Here is a 14,202-nt window from a genome sequence, read left to right as displayed (position 1 = left end):
TAGGACATCTGGATGTCAGGTGGTCTGCTGAAATCCAGAGCGGGACTTGGAGTGTTATTTTGGGATATGTAGTGTGACCACGAGCCTGGCTTACACATTTCCAGGGTAAATAGTCACCGTGTGTGCACATTGAGCAGGGCAGTGCACGCACCGCAAGGCTGGCACATCTTGGGTGTTACAGACTCAAAGCCTGTGTGCTAGACAGCAGATTTGCAGCTTGTGGTCATGTTCCCATCCCAGGCACGCGTGGCTGATGGCACACGTGCTTCAGGAGCCCACATCCCAGTTCCCACTGGGCTTCCCTGTTGAATGTGGCAGCGCTGAACTCCCTCATCTCAGGGTGCTGCTCAGCACCTCGGCTCTGCGTTTCAGGTGAGGGCAGTCCTGCCTCTGCCCTTGCTCCTGCCCGGGTGATAGCCAGTACCAGCTGAGGTGTCCGTTGAGCCGGTTTCCCAGCACCACATCCTCTCCACACGATGAGAGCAGTAGCTGCTGGGCTAACGAAACAGTGGCCCCAAGCTGATGCTGGCAGCCACTTTCCCAAGCAGTGAGTCTGTCCAATGTGATGGAGCTCCTTTGCTCTCCAAGGGTTTTGTCAACACCTCAGTATTATTAAAATGTTGGTTTTAAAGTCAATTTCCTTCTCTTTTCTTTGTAGTTTATAGAGTGTCGCTGAAGACCTTCTCCCAGGTTAAAATGACGATCAGTTCCAGGTTTGCAGTCCTATCAACGGTAGGTGCGTGATTTATTCCTGAGGTGCCTGTGTAATTACCCGTACCCCACACACACCTCCCCTCCACACTAGGTTTCCCTGGAGCTAATGAGTCTCCCAGAGAGGAGGAGGAGGACTGGTTGGTTCGCTAACCCCCTGCAAATGAACAAGCTCCTAAAATGAATCCAGCCTCTGTAAAGACAGAGTGTCCCAGAAGCCATCAGGCCTTCTCATAAATGTAAATGGCTCAACATTCTTAAACTGGACATTTCTGCCTAATTTTGCCAACAGCACTATGTTGATGTTCTTTTTTTCCCCACTATTTATGTTTTGGTCAAAGCGTTGATGGATTTCTTTGGCTGTTACAGCTTCTCCCATCTATACCAGCACGCTGCCCTCACAAGGGAGGGTTTGGCCAGTGGTGCAGAGCTGACAGCCCCAAAAGATGCTCTTAAACTTTTGGATATCCGAATCCAGCATGTGCTGCATCTGGGAAATGTTTGGAGCAGTGGTTACCTTCCAAAGCTGTGAAATGCTGCCTTCGGTACCGAGCTTCAGCATCTTTGCCTCACAGCGACGGGATGAGCTTTGTGACCCTAAAACCAGGTTTGACTCTTGGTGTGGGATTACATTTCTGCACCAGCCACGTGAGTGCAGCTGTACCTGTGCAGTACGGGGAGGTGATACAGTCATACTCGCAGGGTGCCTGGGGTGGGGTGTGAGGGATGACTGGGTAGCCCCTCAGAGCAGCTGGCTGCTTGCCGGCCCCGTTGGTATGAGGCAGCCGTGCGTGGGGCTGAACGTGCCTCTGGTGAGGGGATGGTGCCAGCTGCTGACCTGGGTGCAGAGCGGCTCAAGGCAGCCTTTGAACTCTTGTCTGGAGCGAGCTGTGTGTTGGCCCCCAACGTAAATGAGAGCAGCCTGGAGCCTGTTACAAATTACAAGAGTGCTCTGGCCCCCAAGGCAGGCATACATCTGGCCAGGCTCCCTTCAGGGAGCAGTGCTGGAGGTGTTCCTTCGGCTCTGGCTCGCAGTTGGACTCCTCATCTTCCCATGGCTGCTTGGGCTGTCAGAGCTGGGAAGCCATTTCCACTTCAGCTTTTCTGGAAATACTGACCCTGATGTGAAATAATGTCAGCTTCCATGCCTGACCTCTTACCCCCACATCCAACCTGCCTGAGGTAGGATCACCGTTATCTCCCCATCACCAGCAGCTCTCCTCTGGGTTCCTTGACAAGGACCTGTGCCAGCGCTGGCCTTCTTTCTGCCTGGGGTACAGATCAAAACTGTTCGGTACAGTGTGAGCTTGGACAGCATCTGCTCGTGTCCAGCCTTTGTGCTGGGTTGCTGGACTGACCTTAGCAGAGAGGCTAGAAGTGGGTAGAGGTCACCCAGGCTAACATCCCATTGACCCTTGCACCCTCCCTGCATGGCTGTGAGGAAGGAGCAGGGCCCTCTCTGTTTAATCTCGACCCAAGATGCTGTTCTACATCTGCTACTGGCTTTTTGGTTTAAAAGACTTAAACCTTTTACACTCTTCTCTAACCACTTGGCAGTGAATTTCTGAGAAGGCAACCAGGAAAAAGAGAACCAACTGGCCACTGGTGCAAACCAGTCAGGAACCCCAGTAACATAACTTTTTCCTGCAATGGGGCATGAGCAAAGCAAACGGCAGCTTTGGAGTGTAATGACTCAATACAAACCACTTAATTCACTTACCTGCAAGTAATTTAGCTGCCCCTGAGGATGCAAACCCCTTTATGTGTGCTCCCCCTTACACAGTTCAGGTGGATAAGGAGCAGCATGGGCTAGTGTGATAGGTAAAGGGCCATGCCATGTAGCTGGGGTGCTCCCCATTGAGGGGGGCCATGAACCTCACTTGCCATGCACAACTCTTTTCCTCTCTGAGTCAAGCAGTAAAGGGTCTTCTGCTCAGGAGAAAAGTTGGTCTTCCCATTTCAGTGCCCCTCAGTATCCTGAAACTTTAGCTGGCAGAAAAATGGCATGGGAAAAGAATGGACAGAATTGGTTTTGCTGCGTATCGCAACACATTAGGACACTTTCAGATCCATAAATTAGCATGGTTCCCTTTATCAGTATTATTCTTAACATCAGATACAAGTTTTGGAAGGTTATATGTTGGAGGTCTGGAAAAAAACACTCCTCGTTGATTGATGGGGACCTGTCAGTCTGACAGCCAGGCTCACCTTTCATGTCAGTCCCTTGTCCCAGATGCTCTCGAGATGCTTCTCTAAAAGCCTCCTGTGCCCAAACTCAGAGCCTTTCCAAGAAAAGGAGGAGTGGTCAGGTTTTTACCTTCTCAGTCTCCTCAAGTGGAAGATGTGGTTGTTCACTTGAGCCAGTACCCACTGGGCTCTGCTCTCTGTGCTGGGTTCTGCAACACACAAGATGCTAATTCTAACAGTGGCATTTTACAGACATCCATAAGGATTTGCAAGATCACTTTAAAAGTCCTTTACAAAAGGACTGTTTTCAGAGACACCACATGTGGAGTGGACAATAACACTGATGAAGGAGTAGCACCAACAGAAGAAAACTCGAGAGTTTCTAAAAAATCAGGTTTTCCAGGTGAAAGCCTGCTTCTCTGCCACTCCTCTGGGTACCTGGTGAGAATTGGAAGCTGGGAACTAGAGGCTCCCATTCCTCTCCAAACTACTACACGTTGGACGCAAAGTATCATACCCCAGTTCTACTCACCATCTCCCAGTTTGGTGTGGGCTTTTTTTTTTCGCTAGAATTCAGTCCTTTAGATGAAAAAGGAACATTTTTAGGAATTCAGACAGTTGTCACAAAACACTGAAAACTTGGTTAGGGGATGTATTCGTCACCCTTAGTGCGGATGTCTGTGTGAGAGAAATGCCAGCTGTACGTTGCACCTACATTGCACAAGGGGCCTGGCAGTAAAGCGTGTGGTCCCATGAGATACCCTTGGTGGTGCCAGACTGTGGTGGGAGTTGCCTGGCCATCCTTGTTTTGTACTGGGCACCTTCCTTGTGCGATCTTAACGATCTCTCATTTATTTGACAGCACGCTTAGGGCTGAACGAAGCTCCTGGGAAATCTCCTACAGTTCAGCTGACCCCAGCAGATCTACCCAAGAGAGCAAAATTCGGCTGGTGGTACCTGCTGTGTGATGCTCTGGAGTCCCTCAGCTGAAAGGTACTAGGGATGTATGGAAGTAGGTGATTTTTTAAGCACATGGGAGAGGGAGGAGGTCCGTACATGGCTATGTCAGCCTGGGGAGCACAAAGTGGGTTCCCACATGGTCAGTTTTTGGGATTTCTCCTGTTTCAAATCTGCATAAATGGCCCACTCAAGGAGGCCCGACTATTAAAACCAGCTGACAGCGAAAAAGGGGGAGGTGAACGCCAAGCAAGCAGCAAGTAAACTATGTAACTGAGCTGACAGATGGCAAATTAATGTTGTCAAATAGAAAGAAGTACATAAAGCTAAGGAGCACTATGACCAGATTGCTTTCTTGCACATGAAGTCTTTAATCATATGGATATCCTTGCTATTTTTACTCTAATGAGATTGGGAAAGAAAAATAAGACCGAGGCATCAAATTAAAGATGAATTTGCTTTGAGTCCACGAGAAACTGAAGGCCTTGCAGAAACAAGGAGAATTATTTGCCAGGCAAAATTAGTGTCACAGATGAACTTGTTTGTGCCTCTGAATTTTGACGTGTTTATTGTATTGGTAATAATTGCTGTAGCCATAGAGAGTAACAGCCAGTGTAGGTAAGCCCTCGAAGTCGAGTGAAAACTGATGTTCACGGAGCTTTTTGCCCTTAGGCAAAGGCAAACAACCCCAACCCACCAAACCCCTTCCATCTACTCGTTGGTTAAAGGGGAAAAAGAATAGAGGAAAGCATATCTGTTTTAAGATATGACTTGACAAAATACACACTGACATAAAACTCTTTGCACATTGTGAGTTTTATACCAGGACTGTGGATTTGCTTTGTTCCATGTATTTCTGTAATGGTAAGCGTGAGGATGTCTTTTAATCAAGAGGTTAATGTGGGCTCTGACAACTGTTAAGGTATTCACACCTCTGATTAAAGGGAGAATGGGCCTGTATCTGAGCAAGGAGCTCGGTAAACAAATACATCAATCATGGGAAAATATCCCCCGGTATGTGTGTGGTCAGAGAAAGCCAGCCAAGACAGTTAAAAGGAAGCAATTTTCCACAGTGCTTGGAGGTAGGTAATATAAAATAATCTGTAATTAAGTTTAATCGTGGCTTATCAGACCTTTCTAGGACTGTGAGCATTGTGGTTAATGCTTAACATGCTCTGTTTGGTACAAACTTTTTCTGATGGTATTTCATTTATACTAGGAGCCCGGTTTCTTTAGAAGTGGCGGATGTGACAGTTGTGTCTGGAGGCCAGGTCCATAGCTCTGCGATACGGATACCAGGATAGCTGCCGCGAGCTCTGGTGTTGTGCGGCCTAGGCCCTTGGCTAATAAAAACGCAGAGCTGATGGAGCAATCCCGTTTGCATCCAAGAGCCTGGCCCGAGCTGCCGCTGTGTAACAGCCGGCTTCAAGTCCCTAAGTCTTTCTGTTGACTTAAGCTAGAGGTTGCTTCAAGCCTCTTGTAAGGTCAGTAGTATTTTTACTAGGAGGGGAAAGCAGCGCCTGCTACTAGTAAAGAAGCACAAAGCTTTCTCTTGTCTGCGTCCAGCAAGGAGCATCCTCTGAGGGGTCAGCCCTGGGTGAGACAGGCTTTTCAGCTCAAGAAGGTGAAAGGGTTGGTGGTGGACAAAGCTGTAACTACAGAAGTCTGCCAGCCCCCAGCCCGTGCTGCCCGATTTACATTAGCAGAGTGTAAAGGACTCATTACGCAAGGGGCCTTCCCATCCTTATATTTTTTCAAGGCCTTACAGGAAGCAGACAGTCCTGCTGTCCTGTAGTTGGGAAGTTCTGCTGCCATGAAACCAGTGCTGGGGAGATAGCAAAACGTGAGAGGACAGTGGTTTCATGCTGACCAGCTGCAGGTGGTCACTGGCAAAACTGGGGACAGTGCTCGCAGCCAGCGGGTGACTCCAGTGCAGGGCCGCAGCTCACACACAAGGTGCCATAAGTGGGGATACCTGGCAAGGGGAGAGGCAGCAGTGATGGTGGGAAGGTAAGCTTGTCACTGAGCACCAGCGCCAGTGTCAGCAGCTTCGCACACTTCGTTCACTACAGTGTCAAAGCGCTTTCTCTCTGATGGGTACGTTTTACCCAGCTTTCAAATACTGACATATTTGTGGCAGCACATAGCTAGCAGCACAAACTAGTTGCAAAGCAACCTGAACCTGTTCGTCCCTTTGAACAGTGTCTTTTAGCAGAAATACTAAAAACTTAGAGACAGATTTGAGAGAATCACATAATGTCGGGAGTTGGAAGGGACCTCTGGAGATCATCTAGTCCAACCCCCTGCCAGACTAGGATCACCCAGACTAAATTGCACAGGAACACATCCAGGCGGGTTTGAATGTCTCCAGAGAAGGGGACTCCCCAACCTCTCTGGGCAGCCTGTCCCAGTGCTCCATCACCCTCACAGTGAAAAAATTTCTCCTTATATGGAATATAAGAATATGGAATTTCCTCTGCTCCAGCTTGCACCCATTGCCCCTTGACCTGTCACTGGCCATCACTGAGAAGAGCCTGGCTCCATCCTCCTGACTCTTGCCCTTTACATATTCATATAAATTAATAAGGTCACCCCTCAGTCTCCTGCAAGCTGAAGAGGCCCAGCTCCCTCAGGCTCCCTTCATAAGGAAGGTGTTCCACTGCCTTCATCATCTTGGTGGCCCTGCGCTGGGCTCTTTCAAGGAGTTCTGTCCTTCATGAACTGAGGGGCCCAGAATTCCAGTTGTGGTCTCACCAGGGCAGAGCAGAGGGGGAGAAGGACCTCTCAACCTACTATCCATGGCCCTTATAATATACCCCAGGATGCCATTGGCCTTCTTGGCCACAAGGGCATATCGCTGGCTCATGGTCATCCTGCTGTCCCCCAGGGCCCTCTCACCCGGTAAAGCATCCTAACCAGATCCCTGCAATCATTTCCAGCGTAGGGGGAAGGCAGTTTACGTCCTTTCTGTACAACATCTCAACCAATAATGTCAGGATCTCAGAGGCTCTTAGTAAATTGGCTCCGTCAGGAATGACATACTACGGCGACACCTTTGGGGATTAACAAAGTTTTCAGAACTTTGTGTAATGCTGCAGGTTTCTGTCTTGGTGTCTCGGCATTTAATTAGAGCTGAGCAAAGTTTTGCAGGCAGAGATTTTTTTCTTCCCCATTGCAGAAAGAAACACAGTTTGGAGCAAAGTGGGAACTCTTCATTAATCAAAACATGCCATTTTAAGACTGTCAAAATAAATGCTCTTATGCATTGAGATGACATTTGCATAATTTAATTTATAATCTTTAAAATGAAAAAGCACCATCCAGGGGAAAAAAAAATAGAAATAAGTGAAGTTGCCTGAAATATAAAATATCTGATCTTAATTTTGATGAGGGAGTTGAAGAAACTGTTCTGGGGAAGGGATGCAGTTTGAAACGTCGTCGTCTGCTTTGGCAGTTCTGGGGTTATTCACCGAGCTCCCTGATTTAACTAGCTGAGAGAGTATCTGTTGACTGTTTTTCGAACCTACCCTCGTGGCTTTATGTTTAAAGACCGTTTCCCAGATTTTCATCCAGGCCATCATATTTTCCAGGTCCCTTCGAATCCAGACACATCTGGACTTAGGCAAGCCTCCTTCATTTATTTTCGCTCTGGACTTGCGGAGCCATGCCAGGGCTTGGGAGAGCATCTGTGGGATTTGCAGGCTCCGAGGCTGCCAGCGTCCAGAGTCGCCAGCGTCTCCCCCCAAGGTTTGTGACTCCCCGCAGCGCTCGGGGCTCGACTCCTGAGCCTGTAGTGCTGGGTTTCCACAAAAACATCCTCCTCTCAGCCTGCGAGCAGAGGCAGGCATGCTGAGAGAGGGGAGGGCAGGACCCAGCACCAGGCCCCTCATCAGGCGAGCTCTCTCGTTAGGCATAGGGTAAGGCAAGCGTGTCGCTTTGAGCATGTCTTAGTGTGGCAATCTCATTTCTCATCTCATTTAATTTTTTTCCTGTCATTTACTGCTTAAGTTGTTCTGTGCATCAAGGCTTTAGGCTTCCTGGGACAGGATGGCTCCCCCTGCCACGCAGGGGTCTGGCGCGGAGGGAAATGGGGCTTTGTTCAGGCTTTGGAGGTTCCATCCAAGGATCACTCCTTGTAGCCCGTCAGCTATCCTGGAGTGTGCTGGTGTGTAGGTACAACAGGCTGCAGGTAATCCTGCTTGTCCCAGATGAGGAGCCCTGGAGAAGGTCTCAGAGGGGAAAGAGGACAGCTGTCCTTGCTGAAATTTGACCTTGGCAGAGGATGGAGCTGTGCCCACCTGCCCGAATGGCTTGTACCTTCCTGCTAGCCCATGGCTTCAGGCTCTGCTCTTCCAGGGCTGCATGTGTGGAAACAACAGCTGATAACTAAATTTGCTGTTTCTTTGGCAAAAGGAAGGAAAGCTACAAAGAAAGCACCTACAGTAGATTTTTTTTTTAATCTGTTTTTACCGTGGTTGGATGGGAGCTGAAGGCCTATCGCTGAGACGCTTCTTTGGCTTTGATTTGACACTAGATTTCAGTCGGTCCAATGGAATTTTAATTCTGTGGCCAAATATAACATCAAATAATGAAAAACTTCAATGGTAAACATTAACACAAACAGGCATCGAGTATATTAAACATCTTTTAGAATGCAACAGGCCAAATCTGCAAATTGGGAACAGGTCCCTGAGCTGGCACACTATAAAAGCAGGCTTCAGTTTGCCATCTCCAGGACCTGCCGATGGAATACAGCATGTATCTGAATTAGGCTCCGTGGCGTGTTTAGATTAAACTCTGCTGAGCTCTGATTTGGCTATTTGTTTTGGCTACAAGGAAACAGTGTTCAAACATGGGTGCTTTAATGGGATGTCCGTAGCCCAAAATCTGCGCTAAGAGGACTCAGTGCCTGGTTGGTCTGTCTGGCTACCGAGGCCAGCAGCTCGGCCCAAGCCTTACAAAGCCAATGTTGGAAATGGGGCTGAGTTTTCAGACCTTGGTGCCTGTGGTGTGTGGTTGGAGGTTTCCAAGAACACAGAATGCCCTGCAGCTCCCATGGGGAGATAGCTGAAGCACAAGCAGCAAGTCCCCTCTGGGCTCACAGCTTGTTTCCTTCCCCGGGACAGGCTGAGCATGTGGCAGCTGTTTCTCTGTGCTTACCTGGCCTTGACACACCTTGATGTATAGATGAGAAACCAGCCTGTACGAAATCTGCCACACCAGACGCCCCAGCTAGCCTATCCCAAGTGCTGCCCCGCTGAAATGGGTTCGTCCCTCTCTCTTTGCCCAGGCTTGAAGGGATTGCTGATGCACGCTGCTGTTGCAGTGCTTGATGGCTAAAAAGCATCGATGAGGGGGAGGTCACCTGTCCTGTTTTGGGGACAATGCATGGCTTTTTGGTGACCGGGAGTCCGATGTTGGAGAAGCAGCTGAGTGAGGAGCAATGCTTCTGCTTTTCCCAGTAAGTAAATAAATAATGCAATAAACCCACCCTATGAATAGATCCCTGGCATTGAAATAATTCCTATAGAGGCAATTCATGCATGAACACACACACCCCCCCAAGCATACTGAGGCACATACGTGTTGCCTGAGCATTGTATCCTGGGCTGTATCCCAAATGCCAGCTTCCAGCGGGGCTGCTTTCCCCGCTTTGATTTATAATTACGGATCACATGGGAGGATGGAGAGGAAAAGCCCGAGTTGTTGGGTTTTTTGGGGTTGGTTTTTTTTTGTTCCTCGTTTAATAATTTAATTTGTATTCTGATCTTCAAATCCCAATAGCACCATGTGAAGTAGAGAAGCTCGGCAGGGGAGGGGGGAGGAGGGATAGAGGAGGGAGCCAGGGCTTTCTATTTCCATATGGTGAGCCTCTCCTCCTTGCGATCACAGCTTGTCATCTGTCTTCTTTTAAACTTCAGATCCCCTGTAAAAATCTTCCCAGCAAAGAGCAGGCCATAAATGTGACACAAAGACAGTCCAAGGGAAGGGATTACTCTGGGGGAATCGTGGAGCATGATTTCCTTAGAAGATTTCTAGGTACATGCATGGGCACGGGAATAAAGCAGGTTACAGGAGCTGTGTGCTCCTGAAGCAGGGCACAGTGGCAGGACTGTTAGTAGTATTCCCAGGAGATAAGCCCATGATTTCCCCTTCCAGTCACTCAACAGGCAAAATGATAGGCGCCTTTCTGCCCCTCTGAACTGCAGCAAGATTAAATGCCCACCCTGATGTACCTGGCATTAATATTGATACTTGACGTGGCACAGTGTTGCCAGCCCCGCCTCCCCCCATCATGCTGCCAGGGACCACTCAGTGTTCGTATCCCAATCGAGGAGGAAATTGTTCTGGTTTAGAGATTTCCTATAAAGCAACAACACTGTCATCTGCTGTTGTCCAGCCATGGGAGAACAGTCACAGGTCACACAATTTAGTGCTTCTGAGCATATTCTGTGTACCAAGTTCCATCATGCCAACGGTGCTGAAAGCAGTAAGAGTTTATAATCTCATTCTGTGTAGCACAGGTGTCTCTGCAGTTCTTCACACGTGCTCTGTGCAGTGGGCCATTAGGTGCAGATGTGAGCCGGGACATGGCTCGTTCGTCACAGAAATTCAGGACATCATCAAGGCAGACGATTTCTGCAGAAAGGCCTGCAGAAGGTTCTCCTCCTGTGGCTGAGAGGGCTCTGCCCTTGCAGAAATGGTTTGTGCTGGTGGTGGGGCAGGGGTGCCAGCGGAGTGGTCGAGGAGCAGCATTGGGGAGCGGTGTGGGGGTGCGAGGCCAGAGACTCTCTCAGGGGTTGTGTGGAGACTTCAGCAGCCGTGCCACAAACACGGCCTGGGCATCCCGCATATGGGGACGGTGCCCGTTTCCATTCCCTAAGCAGTAGGTGGGGTGGTTGATATGCCTGTGGGAATTCCTGCCCTGGTCGAGGCTCAGTTCTGATATTAGCTATGCAGTTGACTGCTGGAGGTCCCTGCGTACCCACACAGCTGAAACATGTCCTTACGCCCACCGTAGCCTCCAGACCCAAGCCATTGCCTCTCTCTCCCCTTGTCCTGTAGATGTGCTGCAGAGAAGACCCAGAGGATGGAAGCAAAAGATGCAGCGGGGCATCGCTGTGGTGCAGCCACCGCACCCGCCTCCAGCTCAGCAGGGGCTCGGCCGGGGATATCCCTCCATCCAGGTAAGGTGGTGTGGGTGCAGCAGCTCCTGCGGGCTGCAGTTCTGCCCCTGTCACTGCTTCCGCCCTTGCAGCCCTCCCCACACCACACTACACGTTGTGTCTTAGCAGGTGCCTCTTTCTCCTCCCCTCCCCGCCTGCAGAAGCACAGAGCTGTCAGGTCACCCATCGGCAGTACCTGCTGCGGCAAAGCCACATCTTCACCCTCCCAGAAACCACACCAGCCCTCAGGAACTGAAGCGACGGGCTGGACCAGCCCCGAGAGGCCGCAGCGGCTTGGTCTGTGCCAGCGTTTCCCGATGTTACTGCTCTGCTCTGATGAAACATTATACAGAAAGATATAGGCAAAGCATTATGCTCACAGCCTCTGCCAACAAGTTATGTTTTAATGTAATTTAACTGTAATCTCAGAGTGTTTTTGTTAGCTATAATTAGTAAAATATGTCTGTTTTCTGTGTTCCTTGAAGACGTCTGAACTCCTGCCAGTTCCCTATAGTTTTCCTGACATGCAGTGTAACAAGCAGACCACCAAAATGTATTTACCAATAACTGTTTATTTACATTCCATGAAATCTAATAACATTTGCTGCCTTCATTCGGGATAAATGCTGGCCAAAGTGTAAAGCATTGAAAAAAAATTTTTAAAATTAAATAAATAACCACTGCCTCAATTCCTAACCCAGTCCACAGAATATATTTTATTTTTGCTCAATTTGCCCTGCCTGTTAGCATTTTGGCATTCTGCTGCTTGGAAGTTGGGGAAAAAAAGACCCAAAAGTTGAAAAAGTCCTGTAATGTATTTTCCTGTTCAGGCCAAACCCTTGCAGGGATTTCCTGGACATTTTATTCTTCATTTCTGAAGCCTGCACGAGGCTGGTATTTCATTCCTTTGTTTTCAGCTCTCACAAACGTTCAGAACAGTATTGCAGAGAAAACATCCAGGACACTCCACGGCAGCGGGTGTTGCACCGGTGCCAGTGCGAAGCACTTCTCATTCTCCCAGAGCCATTGGCCTCGCTGGTGTAAAAATAATCAGAATTAGGTCTGTATCTTGTTACTAACCAAATCTGCTCTTGTTCAAGAAAGTGTAACTGAGGGCAGAGTTGTCATCTCAAATCTTAAGCAGGTTCCTCTCCTCCTGTGTCTGGTTTTGTTTATACAAGTACATGCTTTCCCAAAGCCCAGAAAATTCAGATGGCGCAGGGAGGAGAGGTCACATACAACAGCTGTGGGCGGTATCTGCAGCTGGCAAAAGCTGATGCAACCCTGGTAATGGCAGCGCTGCCTGGCCCTAGCCCGGCCAAGGAGGTGGGACGGCGTGCCTGCCTGCTTCTGTCATGCCAGCGGGCTCACCCAGGAGAGTGACAGCAAGCACTCGATGCCGAGAGCATCCCAGGAGCCAAAGGCATGTGGAATGGCTGGGTGGATGGCATTGGGCTGCGTACGCATCGTGGGTGCCAGAGTTTCATGGTGCCAATGGTATGTTGGTTTAAAATGTGTTGGCTGAATTGAACAGGGAGATGGGTTTTAGTGCGAACTGGAGCTCAGGAGCGCCAGTCTGAGGGACGTGCAGCAAGTGAGGCGGCTGAACGCTACCACGTCCCCTCCCAGGGCCAGAGAAGCCAGCAGAGCCCAGCCGGCTGCAGCTGCAGGGTGCCTGGCGACCTCATACATTTGGCTGCCGTTGCTGCTCCTCTGCTGTGGTGCCAGCGCCCCGTGGCTGCTGCTGAGCTTCGAGCTGTGCCTGGAGCATGGAGCGCAGCTGCACCGCTCTGCCTCGGGGCTCTGCTCCTGACCGAAAGACCCTCTGCCGATTCCTCAACCCACCCGTCTTTCCCTGGCATGGGATCTCCAGTGCCCATCACACCATCTAGAGAACATCTGTTGGCTCAGTCTGAGAAACCCCAGTTGTGATTCAGAGGGGCATCGCTGCACCTTGGGTCTTGATGGGGGTGATGTCCTTTTCCCTGGGGTACAGGGTCACTGCTGTGTCTTTGGGGGAACCGGCTCCAAACCAGGAGCAATACCATGGTGCTGCTGCAGCTCTGGAGAGGTCATTTCTAAAGCTGGTCCCTGGGAAGCATCCTCCACCTTCCTGTACTTTGGACATACCTGGGTTTTTGTTAAGGCAGAGGCCACTTGGGCATTTCTAGATGCTTTCGGTGAAGGAGCTCCAAATGTTAATTAAGCCTCAGGTCAGTGGAGTTGGCTGAGAAGTGCTGAGCAGCCCCCATGCTGTGACAGAGATCACAGGAGACCTCAGCTGCACGTTCCCTAATCTAACATGGGCTTTCCAGTCAGTAGCCACTTAAATTGGGGATGGAACTTTCCCTGCCTTCAAACGAGAACAAAGGTTCAAAGATTTTGAAGAGCTGATTGAAAAATTTCAGGCTCAAAGGTAATAAAAGTAAAATTCAAAATCCAGTCCAAGCAAAACCAGACGCTGGTCCCAGGTGAGGAGCCTTGTCCTGGTGGCATCTCCCTCCAAACGCAGCCGTGGTGGCATGGTGCTTTGTTCCTGACAAGTTGCCTATCTTCCCTGGCTTCTGGCAGAGCTCAATGTGGATCCTAGGGATAATTAAGAAGAAAAGGGGGAAAAAGTATAGGTTACTGCTTTTTGGCTTTTCTTTGATTGCATTTCTAGGTTCCTGTCACATTCTCAACGTTCAGTTTTCCTGAGAGCGAGGCTCACACCAGAACTGCTCAGCTGGTGCTGGACTGGAGGAAGGAGAGGGCTTCAAAACATGCTAAAAGCTTCAGAGCAGTCGCCTCTTCTGCTGACCGCGCTCGACAGACAGCGCACGCCACAACATTCCTTCCTTGTTCCGGTAGGATGCTTGGTCAATTGAGCTGTAAATAACTCTGTAAACTGTTTACCCCTCAAATCATGTTTCTGAAAGCCGAGAGCTTTCAGCAGCACTATGGGATGGGGATGGAATTAGCCCAGCACACGCAGGGCTGGTCCTGCCCTTCGTCACCTTGCTGCTCAGCCCAGCGCCTGCTCCCGGTTAGGATTTATCATCCCGACGTGTTGGGCTCAGCTGGTCGGTGGACGCAGCCACCAGCCAATCAACAGGGCTGGTTTTGAATGTTAAATGCTTGGAGAAGTTAGAAGCCAAGAATGTTTTCCAGAGATAATTGTAAATACTGGGAAGTGAGGGAA

At 49.6% G+C, this 14,202-nt stretch overlaps 1 long non-coding RNA gene across 1 annotated transcript; it reads left to right on the top strand.

Moving 5' to 3' along the window:
• Positions 1-1,218: 1,218 nt before the first annotated feature.
• On the top strand, positions 1,219-7,487 carry LOC311195229. Its single transcript, XR_014617492.1, has 3 exons — positions 1,219-1,318; positions 3,761-3,891; positions 7,446-7,487. It is a non-coding gene; the product is annotated as an uncharacterized lncRNA (long non-coding RNA).
• The last annotated feature ends 6,715 nt before the right edge of the window (positions 7,488-14,202 follow it).

Source organism: Gallinula chloropus (genome assembly GCF_964237585.1).
Source record: "Gallinula chloropus genome assembly, chromosome: 10".
NCBI classification, from domain to species: domain Eukaryota; kingdom Metazoa; phylum Chordata; class Aves; order Gruiformes; family Rallidae; genus Gallinula; species Gallinula chloropus.
Note: the sequence above shows the minus strand (reverse complement) of the source record. Positions and strands in the feature narration are given on the sequence as shown.